The sequence below is a fragment of the Saccopteryx bilineata genome, chromosome 5 (assembly GCF_036850765.1).
Source record: "Saccopteryx bilineata isolate mSacBil1 chromosome 5, mSacBil1_pri_phased_curated, whole genome shotgun sequence".
NCBI lineage: Eukaryota > Metazoa > Chordata > Mammalia > Chiroptera > Emballonuridae > Saccopteryx > Saccopteryx bilineata.
Genome location: NC_089494.1, coordinates 37,927,362 through 37,953,734, shown reverse-complemented (window position 1 = coordinate 37,953,734; position 26,373 = coordinate 37,927,362). Strand labels below are relative to the sequence as shown.

Genomic DNA, 26,373 nt, shown 5'->3' with positions numbered 1-26,373 from the left:
AGACCTTGACCATCAAACTAAGGACTTTAGACTTTATTTTGTAGGTGATGGGAAGTCACTGAAGGTTTTGAGTGTCATTATTAGAACTGTGTTTTTAGGTGCACTTATCTGAAAGGAATACTATTATGGAAGTGTTTCCCCAGCGTCTTATGCCGAGGTAATTGACTTCTTGATTTGCTGATTATTTTTTATCAATAAATCAGACTAAATGCCAGCTTATTGCAGGGATCAGTGTTTCTCAAACTTTAATGTGCCTACAAATCACCTGGAATCTTGTTAAAAATAGAGATTTTTATTCGGTAGATCTGAGAGGGAAGCTGACATTATGCTTTTCTAACAAGTCCCCAGGTGATGTCGACGGCCATGATCTATGGACTACACTAGCATAGAAGATGTGTTAGTAGAAGGTTTTCGATTACGGAGGATTTCCATTTTATTTTTCACATGTGAATGTGCCCTACAATCTTAGGACTTCAATAAACTCCCTTGCAATCTGTTAGGGTAATATTTCCAACAAAGTTATATTTTCATTGACATATTTCTCTGTGTAAGTAACAACCTGTTTACTCACAATTCACAATGTGAAATTTTCAGTGAAGACCAACCAATATATGTATGTAATGCAGAGCCAGTTTTTAAGTTAAATCTTAAACCTTTTCAAAGAACTAGGAAATGCTAGTGAGATCTCACAAAATAAGAAGTTTAAAATTGGTTAACTGTATTGAGTTACAAAACCATCATTGCTCATTTCTTGGTATAGTTATTCCTTAATTAAATACAATGAACAGATGAATTTAAAAGTAGGATTTAGAATATCTATAACTTTAGAGTATCTCTTTTGTTCATCTTACCTACACTTATCCTGTCTTGCATTGGATTTGAACCCCTTGTGGTGTACAGATTTTGAGTTGCATAAATATCCTATAGGGAATAAAACTGAAGACATTTATCAAACACTTTTTTTTTATTGTTTCTCAGTAACTTCAGGGCTATATTTACTTGCTATAGAATTTGAGGTGGGAGAGGTGGCACTAAATATATACACTGAGCACTTTAGGGTTTAGTCAAGCAGGTCCTTCATTTGACCCTCATAACAATTATGTGAGGTACGCAGGGCAAGCATCATTATCCCCATTTCAGAAATGTGAGAAGACTAAGGCTCTGAGAGGTGAAATGATTTGCTTAAGGCCATGATGGCGAACCTTTTTATAAAAATTGCCCACTTTTGCAGTGCTGGTCAACCTGGACCCTCCCACCCACTAGTGGGCATTCCAGCTTTCATGGTGGGCCAATCACGGTGCCGTTTGGTTGCTCCGCTACCCGCCCACCATGAAAGCTGGAAAGCCCACTAGTGGGTGGGAGGGACCAGGTTGACCAGCACTGCAAAAGTGGGCGGTTTTTATAAAAAGATTCGGTATCATGGGTCTAAGGTCAACAAGTCAATGTCTGATTTAGAGCCCAGTGTATTATCCATCTCAGCATGCAAGACTCAATCTCAAAGAAAGTTAGGTGATTAAATGCTTTAGGTTAGCTGAGCTTTAAGTGGGCAGTAACACTGACATTATATTTATTAGAGAAATGTTCAATTTTAAGCAATATTAAGCTTGACTTAAAATGGTTTAAATGAATAGGAGTTCAGTGTTTTTGTATAACTAGACACCTGAAGATAGGTAGTTGGTGTTGGTTTTGCTCTTCAGTGACTAGGCTTTTTCTATTGACTCTGCCATTCTTGTACTCATTGACTTTCTTACTCTTGTTTGTCTCCTCATTATTGCAATATGGCTGCCCCAGCTATGGGCAGAAAGAGCCATGGAGTGTATGAGCAGTAGGGCAGATGATAGCTTTATTTCTCCCTCTTATTAGGAAAACAAAAAGCTGCCCAGAAATGCTACCTATTGTATTGGCTAGAGAGTTGGCACATGTCCCTGAGCCCTCTCCTCCATCTCTCCTTCTCACACCTTACAAAAGAGGCAGGGAAAGTCAATATTTAGTTTTTCAACCTTAAAAGTAGAGGTAGGCCAGCAAGAAGGGTCATTGGCCAGGGAGAAAGGTGATTTGCTGTGGGTGTTGAGTGAGCCAGCCTACGGTGTCTGTTTAGTCCAACTGCAATTCCATTTGGAGCAAACAGCATTGGATAAACTTCCAGTGAACACCCCTATACATTCCTGCCACTATATGAGTTTTGTGATTGTTTCTGAGTGCTAGGCAGCTTTTCTGTGTGATTTCCTAAGAAAGTTAAATTTAAATAACTTGCATTTTCTTTGGTCTAACTACATTGAGGGAGGGTGAGTGGTTGAGTTGTTTGCTTTTTGCTTAGTATGTAGTTCTTAGCTAGCATATTTATTTAATGAGATTATTTGTAGGATAGTTATATAGCTACTTTATCATCATTTGTAAACATCTGCTTTTCTGAATGCACGCACATTATTAAAGAATAGAAATTACAATATATTTGCTGTCTCTAAGAATAGATGTGTAGGATTTGCAGGTCATGGATTGTGTGTTTGCCTAGAGCTGTGTAGTATTTTCAGGAAGAAGCAGGACCTGCTAATAAAGGTACTTTAAGTTGTAGCAACATGAACATCATAGTTTTCCCGGGTTGGTGGAATAGGAAGAGAAGTTTTGGAGTCAGGTGAACTTGTGTTGTAATCCTGGCTCACCTCCTGAATCCCAGTCTCCTCAGTTTTCAGGTGAGAGTAATGGTGTTCACTGCGGTGCTATGAGCATCATGATGTGACGCATGTGATTGGCAGCACCACAGCACCACAGAGCTGGGATCAGAGGAGGCATTTCCTATGTTTCAGTTTCCCCTTTCCCTTTCTCTTTATAGCTCCTTGCTTCCCTTAACACACCCTGGCTTGTTCAACTTGGAAGCAATTTATCTATGTATTTCCCTGAATAAAAATGTTTAGTTTTTGTTTCTTATAGAAAGGGGAAGTAATTTAGAAATTCTGGCTCAGTAGACTTCCTTTCTAGTTAAAATACACAGCAAGCCTGTCTAATGAAAGAAAGGAAAATACACAATTGAAGTATCACTAAGATTCCAAGTTATCACATTGGTGAAAGGTCCTCTCTCCCCAGGATAAAGGTACTCTCTCAAAATGAAATCCATTGCATTTCCCCTACCCTCTTTTCTTTTTTACCTCATCCCCATAAGCTATCTTGAGTCAGAGAAAGTAAAAAGTGCCATTATAACATCATTTCAAGAGAAAAACACTATTTTGGTTGTGTGAATTGCATCTTGGTCTTTTGACTAAGATCAAATGTAGTATCTGTTCTTATCAGTTTAATTGGAATGTGAGCATCTAAAAGAAGAATATAGGTAAATCAAAAGTCACTAAATTTTTTTTTGTTGTATAGTTTTTACATATATGTATCCAAATTTTCATATTTAGAAATTCATGTAATTTTCTTCAGTATCAGTTGACACTCAATATTATATTAGTTTCAGCTGAACAGCTGTACAGTTAAATAGAAATTCATGTAAATTGTAATGAAGTCAATGAGGACTGCTTTCTGAGACAGCTGGTTTTGTGATATTTATAAAGCAGATTGTAAAATATAATTCAGTGCTATCATCCCTTTGATCTGCTAGTTCCAATGAGTATTTTAGGAAATTTCATTATATTTACTTGAAACACTGTATTTTTGAAAAAAAAATTTTTTGCACAGATTTGGTAAACAACCAAGAAGCACTTCAGTAGTAAGTTGGATCTCACCATACAAGGGCTATTTGTATTTAGAAGAAGCAAAGTTTGGAACTTTGCAGCTTGGTGTCATAGAATGATTGTAAAAACCAAAATTAATGTGTGAAATATGGGCCTTCGTTGAGAAGGACTGAGGTAGAAAGAAATACATCAGTGAAACTCTAAAGTGTGGTGGTTTTAAAGCACAATGGAACTGTAGTCTGGAATTCTTTTTGAGTTGATCATCTTTTGGTGATATTGTCCCATATAATGAACATTTTTGGTAATCGTGGTGTTCATGGATTATAGATCACCTTTGTTTCACCAGCCAAAATGCTGTTTTGAAATGGCTGAGATTAGAATAATAAATCTTAGGAACAGAAGAAATCAAATCATGTCTCCAAAAAAAAAAAAGAATTAGAACCCCATGACTTTGACCTTGTTGTCCTCCGCTTTCACTGAAGTAAATGAGGCAGATTATAAACTATATACTATTTTTTAAATTCATTTTAGATATTAGAGAGAGAGAGAAAGGAAGGAGGAGCAGGAAATATTAACTCCCATATATGCCTTGACCCGGCAAGCCCAGGGTCTCGAACTGGCAACCTCAGAGTTCCAAGTCAATGCATTATCCACTGTACCACCACAGGTCAGGCCTAAACTGTACCCTATTTAGTGGAGACATTTGTCTTCTGTTCACACTCTGAATTTTAAATTGTTGGCAGAGATTATTTTATCTGATGTAAAAATAGAAACCAAAATTAACATGAGTGTCACATACACTTTTAAAATTCTTAAACAGATTAAAAAACTTATGGGACATATCAGATATAAGCATGTAAATAGAATAATATAAATAAAAGAGAGTCATATAAGGAACTTTGTTTTATGTCCTTCCATGTCCCTCTTTTCCCATTAGGGATTATTTTGAAGCATATCATATCATTTCATCCATACATATCAATATTTCAGCATATGATTCTATAAGATAAATATCCCCAATATTAAACATTTTGAAATGGCTTTTAAATATGGTACAAGTGTAAAATATGAGAATGCCAATCAACATCAGGCATATTAAATTGCATACCTGCATGTTTTCACATGTCTCTACTTCCAAGCTTATTTTCTACAGACATCACTTTTGCTGCTTAATGTTTGGAGGTCTTTGTTTACATGCAATTTAGTTAAAAATACTAAAACAGCTTTAAATTTGTTCTCCTTTCATTGGCAACTTTTTCTTTAGGTGGAAATTTTTGTCTTGCAGAGTAGATGATCTTGTTTTATTTCTGTGGAAATGTTATCTGAGATGGCTCTGTGTGACCGCTGATGGCTCCAGCTGCCCTCTTCTGTCTTGAGACCACCCACTCCGAGAGCAGCTGGGGAGAAGATGAAAACTCCTCAGTTATGATTTGGGATTTAAGACGGAGATGCCATTTTCATTTGGAAAACGATATATTGCTTTTAGTGTCATTCTAATTAGTCTACAATTTATAGTTGAACATTTTCCTAATGATACTTTGGGGACAGGACTGTGACCCTTTTTGTTGTTGTTAATTCGGTTATATATGTACTATCTAATTGTGCTGGATTAGAAGATTTGATTTGACATGGGTGGATTTGCATAAAAAGATATGTTCTAATAAAATTTTATTTTTATGAAAGAGAATGTAGGCAATATAGAGTATTTGTGGTTCATAAAATGGTTTCCGGGGCCAAACTGCCCAGGGTTTGAATATCTGCTCCACCAATTAATAGCTGTAAGATCTTGGCTAAGTTTCCATATATGTAGTGCTTTAAATATCAGGATAATAAAGTGCTTACCTTCTATATTTTTTGGTATGGATTAAATAAAATGAAAACAAAAATTATCATTAATTTTGGCTTCAATTCAAGAGATATTTATTTGTTATTGGACATTTTTTTTAAAGCTATGATTACTTGTTTAATAACCTAAAAATAAGGATTGTTGGTTTCTGGGTGTCAGGTGAATGTGCATTATAAGTTTAAAAGTACTAAGAGGCAAATTCATTATTGTGAAGTTTTGTACACTTTAGAACTGTGATACATTTAGTTCTAGTACTGCATGTACAACGTTGCCTCAACGCACATGTCGATGGGAGCTGAAGCAGATTCTCTTTGTCATCTTAGAAGTGGACCTCATTTCCTTAAGTCCCATTTAGATTCGTTTAAGAAGCTCTTAAACATGTTCCTATTTTCAGTTTGTGCCATGTGCTGTAGGTAGGGAGTTCAACAGGTTCACCATCTCTATGTAGAGCAGCGTGGCACTTCAGCTGGAAGGCTTTGAGGAGGTGCAGCTGAGCTGCAGGATTCTGGCCTTTGCTCCTTTGAGGACTAGGACTTACTAGGCTCTGTCTAGTCCACAGGGCCTGATATCCTGCCCTGAACTACATGCCCTCAATTAGGTTGCATTTCAATTTTTGGCTGGTGTCCTTGGGCCTTTAGCCTTTGCTTTGCTATGGGGTAAGTTACCAAAGATGTTGATGGAGTAGAGGATTGGAACACACTGAAATAGGAAGCGGTATTGAAATAGAACTGGGAGACACCTACCTGCTTCGTGAACTTGCCAGATCCCATTTTTAGGTAATGTGAACTTATAGCTCATCACTAAGTGTACTTTGTTTTATTTTTGTCGGGTTGGCATTTCACACCCCAGAGATGCTTAATGTGTCATTTGCAAAATTTGAGACATCAGATTACTCAGTCTCTTCTAGTCCATTTATAAGTATCCAGGGAGGCTGATATTGGCGTCACTCCGAGAACCCTCATGCTTTGCCCCTCTTCTATCTGAGAAGTACCTGTTCATCCCTAACTTTGTGCTCTTTTCCTGGGATATATTAAGTAGTCAGTAAATATTCACTAAGTTAATAAATTGATGCAAGAGTTCACTGACTTTGCAGAGGAAATGTTTCAGTATTCATTAGATAGAACAGATTAAATTATAAGTTTAGGTGAAATGGAGCTAAAATTTGTGATTGCTTTTATAAAAGAAGTAAGGCAAGTAGTGATTAACATTAAGTAGAATGTACTCTTGGAGAAAATAAACTAAATTTTAGTTGGGGAAACTAAGAGAATAATAAGAAAAAGGAATGTTGGCAGACAATGTAATGTTATCATTTGAATACATTGTCCGAAAGTATAAATATTCAGAAGTATATGGCTCTCCTGAGTTCATGAAAGAACAAATGGTCTGCGGACCTTGGTATTATTGTCTAATTTAGCCCTGGCATGAAATCCCTGAAGATCTGGGCAAGATAAATTGAGGGATTAATGTCTCATGTCAGTTTTTATTACTACTTCTTAGTTTCCTGTACTCTTATTGGTTAAGTTTTTAATTTGCACTAAACTAATATTTATTAGTTACTTATAAAGTGAGAAGATTGCCATAGATAACTATTTTCAGAACAAGAAAAATACTTAATTTCCGACACACCAGTAAAACCTTAGAAAGGTCTTTCTTTATCTTTGTGTGTGTGTGTGTGTGTGTGTGTGTGAGCAGAGGAGGCAGAGAGATAGACTCTCACATGTGCTCTGACCTGGATCCACCCCTCAAGCTCATAAGGGGCTGATGCTCTGCCCATTTGGGACTGTTGCTCCATTGTTCAACAACTGAGCCATTTCTTTAGCCCCTGAGGCCACAAAGCCATCCTCAGTGCACCTTAGGCCAACTTGCTCAAGCCATTGCTGTGGAAGGGGAAGAGAGACAGACAGAGAAAGAGAGAGAGAAAAGGAGAGAGGAGGAGAGGGGGAGGGGTGGAGAAGTAGATGGTCGTTTCTCCTATGTGCCCTGACTGGGAATTAAACCCTGGACTTCTACACACTGGGCCAATGATCTACCACTGAGCCTGGAAAATGCTTTGTTGAAGTCTCCAACCCCAAAGTTTCCACATCTACATTAAACATTTTTTTTTTAAGTGAGGGAGAGATAGAGAGACCGAGAAAGGGACAGATAGGGACAGACAGGCAGGAAGGGAGAGAGATGAGAAGCATCAATTTATTTCATTGTGGCATCTTAATTGTTCATTGATTGCTTTCTCATATGATCTGGGGCTACAGCAGAGCAAGTGACCCCTTGCTCAAGCCAGCAATCTTGAGCTTCAAGCCAGTGACTATGGGGTCATGTCTATGATCCTGTGCTCAAGCCAGCGACCCCGTGCTCAAGCTGGCAACCTCAGAGTTTTGAATCTGGGTCCTCTGCATTCCAAGCTGACACTCTATCCACTGTGCCACTGCCTGGTCAGGCAACATTCTTTTTCTTTACTCCTCTTCCCCCATGGCCAGCCTCTCTCATACTCTACTTTATCAGCTGAGATTTTGAAAAAAAAAAACAGTCTCTAAACTAGAGAAACAAAAATGGCTTTAGATGCATATACTTTGAGAAGTGATTTTTTTTTGGATTAAGCGTGTGATAGGAGGTGATTTACTCAATGATGAAGATACATATTTCTAAAGAGTACCCCTTTCATGGTAGGGACTATATAGACAGTAGCACATAAGCTTTTCTTCTGAAATCAATATATGAGGAGACTTTCCATCTATTTTATTCATCATTATTCAGTACAAGTTGAATGCTTATTATGTGTGTGACATTATAAGATAATTGATTACCTAAATTTATAACCTATCAGAAAGGATAAGGCAAATATATAATCACTGCAATACAGGTGGGTCCCATAATAAATGAATAAAATAAAAGCTGGCGAGGTGTACAGGACAAAGAGATTGCTCCTAGTCAACCTTCAGAAAAGGCCAGAGGCAGGAAATGGTGTCTGTTTTTGATCTAGAATAAGACTTTTTGATGAACGGAATGGAAACCCTTATGAGCAGAGGCATGGAGGTGAAAAATTATGGGTCATGTTAAGGCAAAAGCAATGTTCCAGAAGAGGCAGAGGGGGATGAAATCAAGAAATAGGGCTGAAAATTTACTTGTGATAAAAAGAAATGACACTTCTAACTTAGAGAGAGAAACAAAGACCTATAGGGCAGAGAGAGCAATTTTCAGTAAAGGAGTGGAGGAGATTCTTTCATAGCTTCAAGCTCATTACATTAGGGGACAAGGTGAGCTGTTGAGAAAGAAGGGGATAGAAGTTATCTTCAGAAGCTATCTTACCTTTTCCAAGAACTTTACTTCAGAGATGTGTATCTTAAAAGGTTAAGGCCTTGTCCAAGGTGATAATTTGATACAGGAATCTAGAATCTAGGTCCTATGATTTTTAGCTCCAAGTGTATTTCTTGGCAAAAGTCAAAATCTCCCAAAGACCTGTATGCTAAAACTAATTTTCTAAGTTAAATATCTCTCATCTGATATGTAACTTTGATCTGTGGACATGATATTGTAGGCTTAAAAATAAATCAGACAAACCCTTAGAGGAAAAAAGGAGATGTATTACTTTCAACTTAAAGAACTACAACAGAAGCACTGTGTGTTAAACAAGAACAGTGTTCTGGCTGTGATTCAAGAGACTGTTGGTATCCACTGAGTAGCCCTCTTTTTCTCACTATCACTCTGTTTTTGTAGGCCTGGCAATCAGATATCCTCCTGGTACAACCAAAAAAAAAACAAAACAAAACTCTGGGTCCCTAGGCCCTGAAGTGGATCATGTCAAACCATATCTTAGTTTCAGTTAATTTCGTGAGTTTTGCATGATTGGAAATTAGACATTCAAAATGGTTTCTGTTCATTCATACCACTTGCTTATCCAAAGATGAGGGTGGTAACACCAGTAATTGTTGGACTTAAGGCAGCATGGCAAGGTTAGGGTTGGTGGGTGTCAGTCTCAAGTTTGACTGCAACATCAATTGCATCTTTGGTGTCATATGAGGGATTAGAAGAGAGGAAAGAGTTAAGGTAGACAATATATCCCCCCTTTTTTTTTAATCTCTGGCAGAGGTATCTCCCTAATTGTTTTGTAGGCTGAAGGATTTTTTGCACAGATATAAAAAATGAGCTTTCTGGAACAAGTACTGGATGGATTTACCAACCTTGGCACTGGAAACCTCCTTGGGCTAGCATCTGGGGAAACACTGGATCAAGTCCTAGGAATGAACCTTTTCGATTCTGAGTGAGCTCAGACACTTTGCAAGAAGGGTGTTCTAGGTTCTAAGATTTCTCCACCGGGATTTCAGTTATGCCCTTTAATTTTAGAGACAGACCTTGGCACCCAGGGGAAGAGATTGTTGATTCTGCACTCATGGTACTATTGATCTTGAGGAAGCTACATTTTAATGAAATTCACATCTAATATCTGTTGACATGGTTCCTGAGATTTTAGAGGCTGCACTGTAGTTAACCTAAACAAACCATTTATAAAAAGTAACAAAAAGAAATTTTAGTTCACTAGTGGACCAACTGATGTTTGCATGCTTTGATACCACGTTTTTTTTTTGTTTTTTGTTTTTTTTGTATTTTTCTGAAGCTGGAAATGGGGATAGACAGTCAGACAGACTCCCGCATGCGCCCAACCGGGATCGACCCGGCGCGCCCACCAGGGGGCGACGCTCTGCCCACCAGGGGGCGATGCTCTGCCCCTCCGGGGCGTCGCTCTGTCGCGACCAGAGCCACTCTAGCGCCTGGGGCAGAGGCCAAGGAGCCATCCCCAGTGCCCGGGTCATCCTTGCTCCAATGGAGCCTCGCTGCAGGAGGGGAAGAGAGAGACAGAGAGGAAGGAGAGGGGGAGGGGTGGAGAAGCAGATGGGCATTTCTCCTGTGTGCCCTGGCCGGGAATCGAACCTGGGACTTCTGCACGCCAGGCCGACGCTTTACCACTGAGCCAACCGGCCAGGGCCTACCACGTTTTTTTTTTTTTTAAATATAAGTCTTTGTTAGTTAGGAAAATTCTCTAGCTCAGGGTTGAAAATCTTTTCTTAAAGTTCCAGATAGTAAATATTTTAAGATTTAGAGGTAATATGGTAGTTATTGCAAGTAATTAATGTTAGCTGATGTTTTGATACAGAAGCAGCTATAGACAATATATAAAGAAATGTGCTTGCTCATGTTCCAATAAATCTTTATAAGAGCAAGTGGTGAGCCATAGTTTGGTGACCTTTGCTGTATGTAGTCCAGTGACTCAATTTCGCTACATCTCCGAGAAATTTGTGGCTAAATGTTACACGATGGTAGGCTGGGGACAAATATCTAAATATTTTTCTTTTCACTCCATTAAAATTTTAAAAAACTTTTAATTATTAAATAATTGTAAAAGAATATTCATTTGATATGTAGAAGGTGTAAGAAATTACAGTGAAATGGACATCTGTGTAACCATTACACAGTTTAAGAAAGATGCTGCTATTTCCTCTGAAGCTCTGAATGTGCCCCTACCCCAGACCATTCCCTTTTTCTCTCCACTCCACAGGTATCCATCCACCTTTCTGAATTTTGAGTGTCTTATTCCCTTGTTTTTCTTCACAGTTTCACCCCAATGTGTTCATATTATTCTGATAGGATTTAAAAATTATTTTTAGATGGTTTTATTTCATTTCTCTAGCATTAGAAAGTTTAGAAAAAGATGGCCAAATTTTGCTTAGTGAATAGTTGCAGATTCTCTTTCGGTTTATTTTTGGCAACATGCTAAGAAGGCAGAGTCGGGGCCTACAGTATTTGACTTAAATTCACTTCATGGCCTATTCTTAGGTTCTCCTGCCAGGGCAGACAGTGTCATGGGCTGACAGACAAGTGTAGCAGTTTGTGGCTTTCTACGCCCACCTGTCTTCCTGAGGAAATCGCTGTGGTAAATCAGAGCTGTTCCTAGGAGTGGCAAGGTCTATTGGTCTGAACTAAGTGCATATGATAGTAATGTTCCCAAGTAATAAAAATTGGAGAATTTTTTTATTTTTATTTTTTATTATTTTTTTCATTTTTCTGAAGCTGGAAACAGGGAGAGACAGTCAGACAGACTCCCGCATGCGCCCGACCGGGATCCACCCGGTACGCCCACCAGGGGCGATGCTCTGCCCACCAGGGGGCGATGCTCTGCCCATCCTGGGTGTCACCATGTTGCGACCAGAGCCACTCTAGCGCCCGAGGCAGAGGCCACAGAGCCATCCCCAGCGCCCGGGCCATCTTTGCTCCAATGGAGCCCTGGCTGCGGGAGGGGAAGAAAGAGACAGAGAGGGAAAGCGCGGCGGAGGGGTGGAGAAGCAAATGGGCGCTTCTCCTGTGTGCCCTGGCCAGGAATCGAACCCGGGTCCTCCGCACGCTAGGCCAACGCTCTACTGCTGAGCCAACCGGGCCAGGGCGGAGAATTTTTTTAAAGAAGAATTTTGTTTGCGGCATATAACAAAAAAAGGCCAATCTAAAGAATCATATTTGGTCAACAGTGAAAAACATAACTAGTTGTAATATTCGTGAATATTGGATAGTGAATATTAGATATTAGAGCATGACTTAGATACATTCCTCTGCTTTCTAGGTACCCAAAGCATTTTTAGAATTTCATTATTTTTGGTGGGGGCATACTGTTGGTGAGTCTATATGAAAAGCATTTTATGATCTACTTACACAAATGCTCCAATATTTTTTTTTCCTACATCTGTAGCTTGTTGCCTAGGATAGTTGCTTATGTTGGGGAATTTTTCAATGGATTGATGATGGTGCCATTTACTGAGATAGCAGAAATAGCCATGGTGCTTAGGAGAGAAAGTAATGATTCAGTTTTAGACTGATAATTTGGGTTTAACCCGTGGGACATCTATTTGGAGATAAGAAAGAACATCTAAAATATTAGAGCTGACCAAAATTGGAATAGGGATTTATTCGGTAGGGCTAAATATATTAAATGACTCTTGCCAGATGCTTATTGACTTTTTCTTAAATATGTCTAGCAATAAAGAATGAATTATCCATTCTATCTTTGAACAGCTAAAATAGTTCAGCTGTATTTCCTTATATTGACCCTGAGTCTGTCTTGTTTCTAATCTTTATCCACTGATTCTTTTTTTTTCCTCTGACTTTGGAGCCATTCATAACAAGTCCACTTTCACTTCCATGCCTCAGAAGAATTTCTTCTCACATGTTCCCTTCTTTGGGCTCAAGGTAACCACTTCCTCATTTAACATAATTGCAATACCGTACTTTCTAACACATCTTCTTAACATGGCAGCTAAACATGAATGTTAATTAAATACCCTACACTGCAGAAGTAAAGGGAATAAGCATTTCCTGGTCACGTTTTCATCTAATGACACTAAATATTATAACTCCTTTCTAAAACACTATATTTGAAGTAGAGAAGAGGTGATACTTTTCTTTGAAATACGCGCTTTTCTTCTTTTATATACCCCATTATAGTATTTAAAAAATAATTAGACTTAAACATAGAAAAGTTATGTAAAATGTATTATATATACTTTGTTGAATAAAAGGTTACTTACAATTATCTTAAAATTTATCTCAATGTGGAAAAATACTTGAACCCTTTGCTTCAAAAGGGGAGATAGTGTTTGTTTAAGTCTGTAAATTTATAGAAGGGTTTAATCACTTAAAAAAGGCCAAACATGAGGCTTTTGTTATTTCTCTTGTGGAAGATTTAATTGTCAAAGATAAACGTGGCATTTAGTTTTTCACTGCCTGTATTCCGGAAGGTATGCTCACATTTGGATAACTAATCTCCCTTTTCTTCCCTTGGAAACTGTGTCGAGCTAAGAATTTGTTGTTTAGCTCATGAATCATACGTCAGAGAATTGGAGTGTCTCCTTTAGGTACTTGGCAGAGCCAGGACATGTTTCCATATATAGCTGGAAAAACCTTTGTCGCCCATTCTGGCTTGAGAGAATGTGACTTACTAAAAGTTCATTCCTGAGTTCTTTCTTCTCTCTCTCTCTCTCTCTCTCTCTCTCTCTTTTTTAAGTCGGGGAACAGCAGTGGGCACTGACAGTTTGTACCTAGAAGAACAAAGATTAGCTCCAACAGAGAGGACTGGCTGTGTGTTTTGAGAACCCTTCCTAAGTTTCCTTGATCACTTTCTCCTTAGCACTTATGTGTATGTCCTTGGTGGCCACGGTCAGTGCCTTCTGGCCCACTTCCTCCTCATGGCCCAGGAAGCCCGGCGGGCAGCCTTCGCACAGAGCAATCAGGACGATGCCTAATCTGGGTCAGAGTCCGAGGCTCCCCTGTTGCTCTCGGAGGATGAGCTCTGTTTACCTCCGAGTTCCCTCTCTGACAGGATATTTGGAATTTTGGATGGTGGCCTGGAAGTTTGGAGACTGGAGTTCTCTGGGGAAAAGTTGTGCTGGTAGCAGTCAGCTTTTAAAGTTTATGCTGTCTGCCCTTTCATAAGGGCCATATGATGTAGTAAATGTTCTTTGGGAAAATGAAAAAGCCAGTAGACCCCTTCACTTCTGGCTTTGCACATGCTGCGACCCCCAGGTCTTGGTCTAGGGAAATGACACGGAGCTCTCCCTGAACCTTCCCTTCATCTCCACCTGTTCCAGTTCTGCTTGGCATCAAGTTCACCTTCTACCAGAGTGAAACAGACCTGTGTCTCAATCTTCATCGTTGCTTGACGTATGGAACGTCAGTCAAGTTGATGTGTTGTTTTTGACCTGAACTGCAAAAGAGAGTTAACAATGCCTGCTGCATAGGGTTTCAGGTGGGGGTTAAGTGGGATTGGGGGGGGGTTAATGTATATAAAGTGGTTAACAAATCTTCTGGGGGAAACAAGTATTTTTAGTCAAAAGAGCATGAACTTTGGGATCATTCACATTTGGGTTCTATCTCATTTTGTTCTTTCCCAGTTGCATGATCTCTAACTAAAGGCGCCTAAGTGTTTATGTTCCATAATCCTTAACCTCATTTTGTGTAAAACTGAATCATTGTCAGAGGGCTATTTTGAGGTTTAAATGGACCATCTTGTCCTACTTGGGTAGTGGCTAGTAGGCACTCAACAAATGTTAGCTCCATTTCTCACTCTCCTCTCCAAAGGCCTTTCCCAACCTCCCCCCCCCCCACACACACTCCCCAGTCCTCAGACACAGTTATTCCTTTTCTTGCCCTGTCAGTGTTTTGTTTGTTTTTGTTTATTACCTTGCTTCATTTCATTCTGTTTCTCACTCCATCTCTGTCTCTTCTCTGCTTCATGGCAATTACTTGGATACGGAGTGTTCGTCTTTTTGTTCTAATCGGCCTTACTTACTGAAGTTTCCCAGCAACCTGGAAACATTCCCTCAAGTTCTCTTAAACTTGAATTCTAAGGTAATTCAGAATTAATTTCTTAATCTTTTCTTCCCAACTCAAATATCCTGCAATAAATTACTAGAGAAGTAAATAGCTTTGTGGTCAATATAATGCATATTACATTTGGTAGTTCCTTCAGAACTCAGGATCTTTGTGTCTTCATTGTTGCTGGGCAAAAATGTAAAAGAGAAATGAGAACAAATAAAGACGATGCAGAAATGAAAGCTTTACACTTTAATAGGAAATTAATGGATATAGTGTTCGTTTAAAACAAATTAATTTGTTGTACATTATAAAATGAATCATAATCCAGAATGTTCATATTTAGGTACAATACACCTTAATTGAAAGCCCCAAGGGCACACATATTGATTCAGTCATCTCTAATAGTTTAGCAATTTGGACAAGAGAAACTTTTGCAAGAATATTAAAAAAAATCAGGTTCTCTTCAAGTATAGAAAAAAAAATCAGGTTTCCTTCAGCGTTAATAAAAGTTTAAATGTAAGTTAGAACGCTGTGGCAGAGTGTGTTTTATTTGCCTTTTGATGATCATGCATTGCTTGCAGGTATCACACATGTTAGGTAGGCAGATTCCGAAGTTGTGACTCTGTTAATCATTCCCCTTTTTCTATCTCTCTCCAGTATCCTGTTTCATTCGTGTGGAGTGCATGACATCCTGAGTCCATGACATACCTGAACACTTATAGATTATAATGTTGATCGGAACAACAAATTGAGAATAATTTTCAGTAAATTATAGGGCATTTGTTCAATAACTTGCAACAGAGCCTGTGCCTTTTGTCCCAGGCCCCAGCATCTGCTGTCCCTGCCAGGACACACAGAGAAGTGTTCCAACATGGCCCACCTTGCCCCCGCTACTGAACGCATTCCTTGCATGCAGAACGATCTCTGGAAAGTTATGCTTTTGAAGGAAATGGAGAGAGGTGCTACGTTACGTATCTTAACACGTCCAGGCTTATTTCCTAATAACTGAAAGGTTATTTCCTTTAGGCCTCATTAAACATAGATTTGAGTGGCAACAACTGGACACTGCTACAGGAAGTATTGAACCTATAGTCACTGCCTTGGCTCTCACATGAAGCGACAGTGGAGGAAAAAGGTGCTGTCTGTGAACCATTAACTTGGTTTTCTGACTACGTGAGGAATATAGAAACTTTTATTTTTTTTTTTGCTAGACTGTCAGATTTTGGTTTGGGAAAGGTCCTTTGGCTTTAACAATTACATTGAAATACATAGAGATAAAATGATGGGAGCAAAGAGGAAACTATATATTTTGGCATAAAGAATGCAAAGTGAAGAGCTTTTTCTGTGGTGTGACTTCATGGATGTTCCCCGCTCTTTCCTTCTGGAGGCAAATGCTTCGTGAAAAGACTTGTAGGATTAATCGTATTTGATACTGCAAGGGCCACTTTGCCGAGTTAGGCCCCTTACCCTAATGAAGTTGGTAATTCTGTTATTCACCAATGGTATCCAGCTGCAGAAAAGGCTCTTCAGAGGTAAACTCTCTTAGCATAAAGTGCAAATATAATAAAAGCAGCAGAGAATAACCACCAGTTTACAGGGGTGTTGCAAACTGACCTAAGATAATACATTGGTAGGACTATTGGGTTATTTTTGATTGAGAACAGCTACCAGTAATTAGAGGTGGGCAAAGGTAAGCTTCTCCACTGCAATCCCCTACTAGGTTACAGTGAAAGTAACTGGACCAAATTCCATTACACATACAGACAGGTAGATGTTTTTAGATAAACATTTATTAGCTTGTTCGCTGAACTTGATGAAGTTACAGGTGACCAGGGAAGAGATGCTTTTTCCACACATTGCATGACAGGCTTATTCAAGACGATAGTATTCAGGGGCTGAATTCAGTTAACTCTTCCCAGAATCCTCCAAACCTCTAGTTGGACATAGGTGTGTTTAGGTCAGCTTTTAATGCCGTCTTGGAGGGTGGAGGGCGAGGGTCTCCTAGGTTCCTCTATTCTTTTCATGCAAAGGTGGGAGTGTATCTCTAATATTTCTTAACTAATTCACTTACCTTGAGTATCACTATTTTTGCCAACAACAGTCCATTTTTAACATCAATTATTATAATAAACCATTATTTTTACCTGTGAAAATTTGTTTCTAGCATTCATTATGCTAAGTAGTAAGTTATGACCAGAAATAAAGAGATTTGAAGCATTTCTGGTAGCCACTGATATTGTGGCCTTTCTTATTGAATGTTAGCTAAGCACCACCGGCTGAGTCCCTGGTTAAGGTTACTGAAACACTTCAGTGTAGCTTATTTAATTTATTCATTCATAATGTTGAAACATTTGAGAGTAAATTATGACATTGTAGAATGGGGTGCAAAGAAAAAAAACAAAAGTGAATATCTGATTTATATTTTTGTGCCAATGCATTGGTCTTATTGGCTTTTGTAGTATATTTTACGATGAAACATTTCTTCAGCCTGTAAAAGACATACTGTCGAGTAGCTTTAGCCAGTAAGAACACTGTGTGTCTCAGGGTGATTTTCGGTTATTCAGTAAACGTTTATTGAGTACCTACTGTGTGCACAGGGCGTACAGAGATGAAGGGCACAGCTCTTGCCATCAGGACACTGTTACTGGCATGGGTAGGGTCACCACTCAGGGCAGCGATTTTCAACCTTTTTCATCTCATGGCACACATAAACTACTAAAATTCTGCAGCACACCAAAACATATATTTTTTTGCCAAGCTGACGAAAAAATAAGTACAGTTTTTTTTTTTTTTTTTTTTTTTTTTTTTTTACAGAGGCAGAGATAGACAGGGACAGACAGACAGGAACGGAGAGAAATGAGAAGCATCAATCATCAGTTTCTCGTTGCGCGTTGCGACTTCTTAGTTGTTCATTGATTGCTTTCTCACATGTGCCTTGACCATGGGCCTTCAGCAGACCGAGTAACCCCCTGCTGGAGCCAGCCACCTTGGGTCTAAGCTGGTGAGCTCTTTGCTCAAACCAGATGAGCCCGCGCTCAAGCTGGCGACCTCGGGGTCTCGAACTTGGGTCCTTCCGCATCCCAGTCCGACGCTCTATCCACTGCGCCACCACCTGGTCAGGCAAAAAATAAGTACAGTTTTGATGCATTCACACTAGATGGATATTGTTGTCTTGGCTGTTGTCATTTTAAAATTTGACAATCTAAGGAAAAAGAAGGACGTGTCCCTTACTAAATGGTCAGGTATTACATGTTTTAAAAATTCTTGTGGCCCGCCGGTGGAAAACTGCTGACCGAAGGCAATTGCTGCACAGGTCTAGAGGCACCTCTGTTACACTATGTGAACGGCAGGCCCTGAGGCGGAGCCTGGGAGGAAGCAACACAGTGGCTGCGCAGAGCCTGCTGTTTTCCTCCTTAAGTAACCTGGAACGTGACTCATCTTGTTGGAATTAAGACTTGGATAAAGGAGCATTTGTTTAACACATTGTTAAGGACATGGAACTCTTCCCAAGGAGCCAAAATACCATTGAGAGTTCCAGAGAACTTGAATTCTCTTTTTAGCTGCACTCCTTAGCTTGCAGTTCAGGTAAGAACAATCTTTTATTTAGATTGAAGTGATTAAAAAACTTGGAGGTCAGAAGGGTTTAATTGTCAAATAATCTGCTAACATCTTTTTTTAAAATTTTATTTATTTATTTATTTAAGTGAGAGTAGGGGAGATAGAGAGACTCCTGCATGTGCCCCAACTAGTATCCACCCAGCAACCCCTTTCTGGGGCCAATAGTTTGCCCATCTGGGGCCATGCTTGCAACTGAGCTGTGTTTAGCACCTGAGGTGGAGGCTCCATGGAGACATATTCAGGGCCCAGGGCCTGTGCACTCAAATCAATCAATCCATGGCTGCAGGAGGGAAAGAGAGAGAGAAAGAGAGAGAGAGAGAGAGGAGAGGGGTTGTAGAAAAGCAGATGGTTGCTTCTCCTGTGTGCCCTGACTGGGAATCAAACCCAGGATGTCCACATGCTGGGCCAATGCTCTACCATTGAGCCAACTGGCCAGGGCCCCCCTTTTTTATTTAAGAGGAGGAGAGATAGTGAGACAGACTCCTGCATGTGCCCAACCAGGATTCACCCAGCAACCCCACCTGGGGACAATAGTTGAGTACTGAGCTATTTTGAGCACTTGAGGCTGATGCGATTGGACCAACTGAGCTATTCTCAGTGCCTGGGCCATGCTTAAACCAACGAAGCCACTGACTGCAGGAGGGGAAGAGGGAAAGAAAGAGGAGTGGGAGGGGAGGAGAGAAACAGGTGGTAGCTTCTTCTGTGTGCCCTGACTGGGAGTCAAACCAGGATATCTATATGCAGGGCCAATGCTCTATGTACTGAGCCACTGGCCAGGGCCGCTAACATTCTTTTGTAATGTTGGGAAACAACATTAAGTCATATGATTAAAGCTGATCTTAAGGATCATTCAGTAAAAGAAATAATGGCATTCATTGTCCACGATGCAAAATAAAGCAGCAGGATTTGTATGTAAACAGTCCCATTTTACAGAAAGCCAAGATGCCCACATCATATTGATACTTCCTGTCTCTATTTAAATGAATAATGAATTCAGAAGGGATTTTTAAGTGTTCAGTGTGAAAGAAAGAGGAGAAATAGTCAGAAGACACTCTATTCAGGAACTCTGTGGATAATGAGTTTTTCCCAAACTCAAAATTTTACTTTCCAGAAGGAGATTAAAAATAAAGTCCTGGTGACTGCAGAACATGAAGCACCCATTTGAGTGGTGCTGAGAGTTAATCTGAAGAAGGTGGAATATCTTCCTTGTTAACAGCTGGTGCTCCATTCACAGATGTGTCTGGCTAATCTCAGCGAGGGTTGCAGGCAGTCTAATGGAAATTTCCAGCACAGCAGTGTTCATCTCCAGGGCCACGACCCCCCACATGGGTGCGAGAAGGCTCAAATGTGCACCAGATGCTGCCCCCAAATTTTGGAGAGAGGGAAAAACTCAAGGATAGACTCTGATACCCAGTGCATAGGAAAATAATTTATGCTAAAGAAGAAATACAGATGGCAAGATATGAAAAGATGATCAAAATCATTTGTCATAAGGTGATTACAAAAACAGATAATACGCTGTCACTATGCATCTTTAAGAATGGCAAAAATTAAAAAAGAAAACCTGACAATGCTAATTGCTGGCAAGGACAGAGCAACAGGAACTCTTATTTATTGCTGGTGGGAGATAGAGTGGCAGATTCTTACAAAGTCAAAAATAGTTTTTCCGTCAAATCCAGCATTTGCACTCCTGGGCATTTACCAAACTGATTTGAACACTATGTTCCTGTGAAAACCTACATGCAAATGTTTATGGTAGCTTTATTAGTAATCACCCAAAACTGGAATCAACTAAGGTATTTTTTAGTAGGTGAATGGATAAACACACTGTGGTATATCCATACAAATAAATGTTATTCAGTGATCAAAAGAAACGAAGTGTCAAGTCACAAAAAGACATGGGTGAATCTTAAATGCATGTTTCTAAGTGAAAGGCTCCATACTGTATGATTCTAATTATACACCATCTGTAAAAGGTAAAGCCATAGTGACAGTAAAACACTCAGTGGTTGCCAGGGGAGAGGAGAGCAGGACTGAATAGAGTGCAGAGAATTTTTTAGGTTGGTGAAACTATTTTATATGGCCCTGTACTTATAGATACATTATATGACACATTTGTTTAAAGCCATAGAACTTTATAGCACAAAGAGTGAATCTTGATAAATGAAAATTTAAAACATGATTTAGGAGACAGGGTCCCAGGATCGAATGCAGAATGTAACAAAACAATGTTAACAGTTTTACAAATAACTGAAAAAACCGCACTGAAGAAAGTGATGGTAAAAAGATGCTGACCTAAGTAACCTTGAAAATGAGTGTCTAAGACTAAAGGCAAAGGAAGGTATACGTAAACAGTAATCTAGCTGGAAAAGTTGTTTTCCATGGGCACACGGGTTAACAATGCTGATACTGCTACCACGTATACTGGAATTGAACAATTAAGTAAATGAGGGGTGGATGGTGAGAGCCAGGTTTCTCACTGTTGAAGTGAGAGTTCACAAATAATCCAGGGGAGGAGGCTGGATTAATCCATGTGGTAATGAATTAGTGTTGGAGAGAGCAGTATGAACTCATATTTAGTGTAAAGGTGGATACATGTAGAAATATTAATATGTATGTTACATATATATGAGTTATTATATACTTGTATATTTCCAAGCTCTGACAGCTGAGAGCACCTATAAATAATGACAATCCAGTAATAACACTTAGTTTCTAGTACCATTCTCCCATAAGAGGAACCAGGGCTTATTAGAGAAATAGATGGTCTTAGGACTGGGCAGGGAATATACAAGATGAGCCTGTAGCATCTTATAGTGCCAGAAAGAAAGGAAGTGCTCAAAAATAAAACAACAACAAGACCCTCCCCCCCTCCAAAAAAACCCAACAAAAACCAAACCTGCAATGAGGGAATATCAAAGTGCTATAGGAGCCAACTAAAAGACTGCCAATGGCCACAACTAGAACTATTTGAACAACAAAATAAAATAAGTATTGGACTATAATCTAAAATACAAAATGCCATACTGATATGAGTATAGTATGAAAAGGAGGGTAAAAATAACTTGACAGTGGAGAAACTTGACAAACATGAGCCAGGTGTCAAGGTCAGCATCAACAGTGATGCCATTTAATAATATGTATTTTTGATATGATGTGATAAATATGGTACTATACCTCTGTAATCACCCCCCCACCCCCATAACTCCAGTCTGATCCTGAGAAAAACAAAACTAATCCTAACTGAGGGACCATCTACAAAATACTTGACTAGAACACCTCAAAACTGTCAAGGCCACCAAAAACAAGAAAAGTCTAAGAAATTATTACAGCAAGAGGAGCCAAAGGAGACATGCTAATTCAATGTAAAGCAGTATCCTAGATGGGATCCTGGAACAGAAAAAAGGCACTAGGTAAAAACCAAGAACATTGGAATAAAGTATGGATTTTAGTAAATAATAAAGTATCAGTAATGGTACATTAACTGTAAAAAAGTACCATTCCAATGTAAGATGTTAATAAGGGAAATTGAGTGGGATATATATGGGGACTCTTTGTACTATCTTCATCATTTTCCTATAACTCTAATAAAACAGTTTTAAAAATTAAAGTGTATTATAAAAATAATTGTTTGAAGAAGACTTTTATTTATTTATTTAAAAAAAAATTTTTTATTACAGGGACAGAGAGAGGGATAGATAGGGACAGACAGACAGGAACGGAGAGAGATGAGAAGCATCAATCATCAGATTTTTTTGAGACTCCTTAGTTGTTCATTGATTGCTTTCTCATATGTGCCTTGAGCATGGGCCTTCAGCAGATGGAGTAACCCCTTGCTCGAGCCAGTGACCTTGGGTCCAAGTTGGTGAGCTTTTTTTTGGCTCAAGCCAGATGAGCCTGTGCTCAAGCTGGCAACCTCGGGGTCTCGAACCTGGGTCCTTCCGCATCCCAGTCCGATGCTCTATTCACTGCGCCACCACCTGGTCAGGCAAGACTTTTATTTTTAAAATTTTTAAAATTTATATTATTTTTTAGTGAGAGAGAGTATGAGGGACAGACAGGGAGAGAGATGAGAAATATCAACTCATAGTTGTGGCATCTTAGTTATTCATTGATTGCTTTTTCATATGTTCCTTGATGGGGATAGGGACTTTAGCTAAACCAGTGACCTTTTGCTCAAGCCAGTGACTTTGGGCTCAAGCCAGTGACCTTGGGCTTCAAGCCAGCGACCTTTGGGCTCAAGCTAGTGACCATGGGGTCATGTGTAAGATCCTGTGCTCAAGCCGAATGAGCCCACGCTCAAGCCGGCGACCTCGGGGTTTCAAATATGGGACTGCAATGTCCCAGGCCAATGCTCTACTCACTGCACCACCACCTGGTCATACTAAGAAATACTTTTAAAAACATAAAATCATAACTCATAGATGTAAAAATTATTACAGAGTTTAAGATTTTGTTTAACTCAATGATGGAACCAGGAAGATGATAGATAACCCTTTAAAGAAGAATCTAAAGATTTGACTCATTTATAGATTAAGAATATTGAAATAAATGTGCAAATGGAGGCAAAACTAACTTATTTTACCATGTTAGAGGCAAGTCAATTTAATCTCTGCTGAACAAGACAGCGTTTGCATGTCTACAGACAAGAATTATTTTGCGTTACAACCAGTTAGCTACAGTTTTCAGAGTTGTAAAATAATGTCCATATAATCAGATAGCTTAGAGGGGTGTTTTCTAGACAATGCATAGTTTTCTACCGAAGCACTTTCCCCCGCTACATGCATTTATCTCAAATACCATTTGTTGTAATGACATTTGAACATAACAAAATATTGAAGTACTTCTTGGAAGCTCCACCTCCTTGCCAATACTGATGTTTCTTTTGTCTTTGAAACCTCCATTAGTTGACTTTCTTTAAGGTTGTCGTTAGTTTTGTTCTGAAATATTTTGGCTCTTTGATTTCCTGGCACATTGTTATGTTGTATTTCTCACCTGCTTTGAAGTTTGGATAGCCATGTGACTTATGATGGCCTGGGAAGTAAAAGAGGAAATAACTTATGTCCCTTCCAATTGTAAATTTTAAAAGCTGCTTCCAGCCTAAGCAGGAGGTGGCACAGACGATAAAGTGTTGGCCTAGGAGGCTGAAGACCCAGGTTTGAAACGCCAAGGTCGCTGGCTTGAGCACAGGTTCACCAGCTTGAACGCAGGGTTGCTTGCTTGAGCGTGGGATCACAAACATGACCCCATGATTGCTGGCTTGAGCCCAAAGGTCACTGGCTGGAACCCAAGGTCGCTGCCTTGAACAAGAGGTCTCTGTCTCGCCTGGGCCCAGTCAAGGCATGTGTGAGAAAATAATGAACAACTAAGGTGCCACAACTATGAGTTGATGCTTCTCATCTCTCTCCCTTTTTGTCAGTTCCTTTCACGTTCTCTCTCTCTCTCTTTCTCTCTCTCTCTCTCTCTCTCTCTCTCTCACACACACACACACACAAGCTGCTTTCTTACTTGTCACATTTCCTTCTGCTATCTTCCTGAGTGTGTTCACCTTCTGTATACCTTCTGAACAGCTGGATCCTGAGAGACTACTAAGAGCAGAGCCCCTGCCCCCACTCCAGCCTGTGTTGGATGTTATTTCTCACTCAGAAATGAGAAATGAGATTTCATTATATTAAGTCAAAGGAAGAAAAACGACAAGTTCTTAAGTCAGCTTGCTGGGGTTTGAATCTTGGCTACAGCATTAATAATCTTGTGATTTTAGGCAAGTCCCTTAACCTTTGATTTTCTCATGTGTAAAATGAAGATAATAATAATGCCTATGTCATAAGATTGTGTGAAAGTTAAATAAAATGTATGTGCCATCCCTTGACACTCCTGGCTTTTTGTTTATTTTTTGGTCTTTTTGGTTCTGTAACTTAAAATATGGTCTTGGCCAGGTGGGTTCAGTGGGTAAAGCATTGCTCTAGTGTGCCAAGGTCATGGGTTTGATCCCCAGTCAGGGCACATATGAGAAGCAATCAGTGAGTGAATAACTAAGTCAAACAATGAGTTGATGCTTCTTTCTCTCTCTCTGTCTTTCCCCTTTCCCCTTTCTCTCTCTCTCTCCCTCCCTTTCTCTATCTCTCTCAAATGAAAGGAAAAATAAAAAATAATACCAGTGGTCCCACAAATTATACTTTTGCATATCATATATTCAGCACAATTCTGTTCATATTAGTACAGCTATTCCTGAAGGGTAGGGTCATAGGGACAGCTGTTCCACAGACTGTCTCAGAATGCTCTCAGGGAGGCTCCCTTGTGTTACCTTTCTAATCTAGTGCTATTGATGTTGAGTGTTTTGTGAAACACGAGGAAACTGGATACCACAGTGTCATGGGAGAGGCTCCCTCAGATGGGCAGAGAACAGAGTGTCTGAGGAGGACTCGAGTTCTTTTTCGGAATTGGAAATCAGTACTGTTTCTCTAGATCCTGAATCAGTGTCCTCATCTTTTCTTTATTATTAATCAGATGGCTGCTTCATTTTATTGTAACATTTAAAATTAATGAGAAAAATAAAAATTAATGAAATAATTGCAAAATAGAGCATGTATACAATAAAATATGCAAACTATCTAAGATTGCTCATTTACATTAGTGTGCTAAAGTTACTGTAACTGTTATGGATAATGTAAAATGATACACCTGCTATATGGTCTTGTGCCCTCTTGAAGAATATATATATGGAATAAATTGGCATGTTTTCTATAAATTTGTTTTAGCTCTTTTCCAAAAGTAGACACATATCCAGCATTATTTGCAATTCAATTTAATGTTCACTGCACACCAAAGGATCCAAGCCCTTCATATTTTGATTGATGAGCAGTTTAATTTCCCAGCTCAGTGAAAAAGGATGTAAATGACAACTGAGGGTATATTTATGCTTTTAGTACTTAGTGATCATATTTGTTCTGAAAAGTTAGTTTATATCAAAGACAGCAAGTGTCTTAGGCCACTTGAGTTGCTACATCAGAGTATCATAGTTGGGATGACTTATAAACGACAAGAGTTTACTTCTCACAATTCTGGATGTCGGGAGTCCAAGATCAAGGTTCCTAAGAGACTTGATGTCTGGTGAGGGCTTGCTTCATAGTTCATAGATGGCCATCTTCTTGCCAAACCTCGTGAGCCAAAAGTGATGAGGGAAGTCTTTGGGGCCTCTTTTATATGGGCAGTAATCCCATTTGTGAGGGCTCTGCCCTCATGACCTAATCGCCCCCTGAAGGCCCACGTATAACTACCATAACATTGGATGTCAGGTTTCAACATATGAATTTGGAGGAACACAAATATTTAGTCTATATCAGCAAGCTATTCATGTTATGTTAGGCATTTATCATTTGTTGAGTGTTACTTACAATGGTATGGAACCTATGAAATAAAAATAGCAAGAGGCACTTTTATTAATTGAGGTCCTTTTCAAAGTTTGGGGGTGAAAAGTTGTTAGATATGATAAGAATGTATACCTTGATTATAAATATTGGCATGCAGAAAATGTACTCACATTTAGTTCTTTTTCTTTTTCTTTTTTTTTTGAGAGAGAGACAGAGACAGAGAGAGGGATAGACAGGGACAGTCAGGAAGGAAGAGAGATGAGAAGCATCAATTCTTCATTGCAGCTCCAAAGTTGTTCATTGATTACTTTCTCATATGTACTTTGACTGGGGGTTACAGTCGAGCGAGTGACCCCTTGTTCAAGCCAGCAACCTTGGGCTCAAGTCAGCGACCATGGGGTCATGTCTATGACCCCACACTCAAGCCAGAGACCCCATGCTCAAGCTGGTGAGCCCACGCTCAAGCAAGCAACCTCGAGATTTTGATCCTGGGTCGTCTGAGTTGCATTCCGACACTCTA

General features: G+C 39.4%; 1 protein-coding gene and 1 pseudogene across 1 annotated transcript in view; both read left to right on the top strand.

The window, feature by feature from the left end:
• Positions 1–26,373, top strand: part of PLCL1 (phospholipase C like 1 (inactive)) — a 387,263-nt gene that overhangs the window by 105,956 nt on the left and 254,934 nt on the right. The gene's annotated exons all lie outside the window — the stretch shown is intronic.
• On the top strand, positions 3,234–3,343 carry LOC136307004 (U2 spliceosomal RNA; annotated as a pseudogene).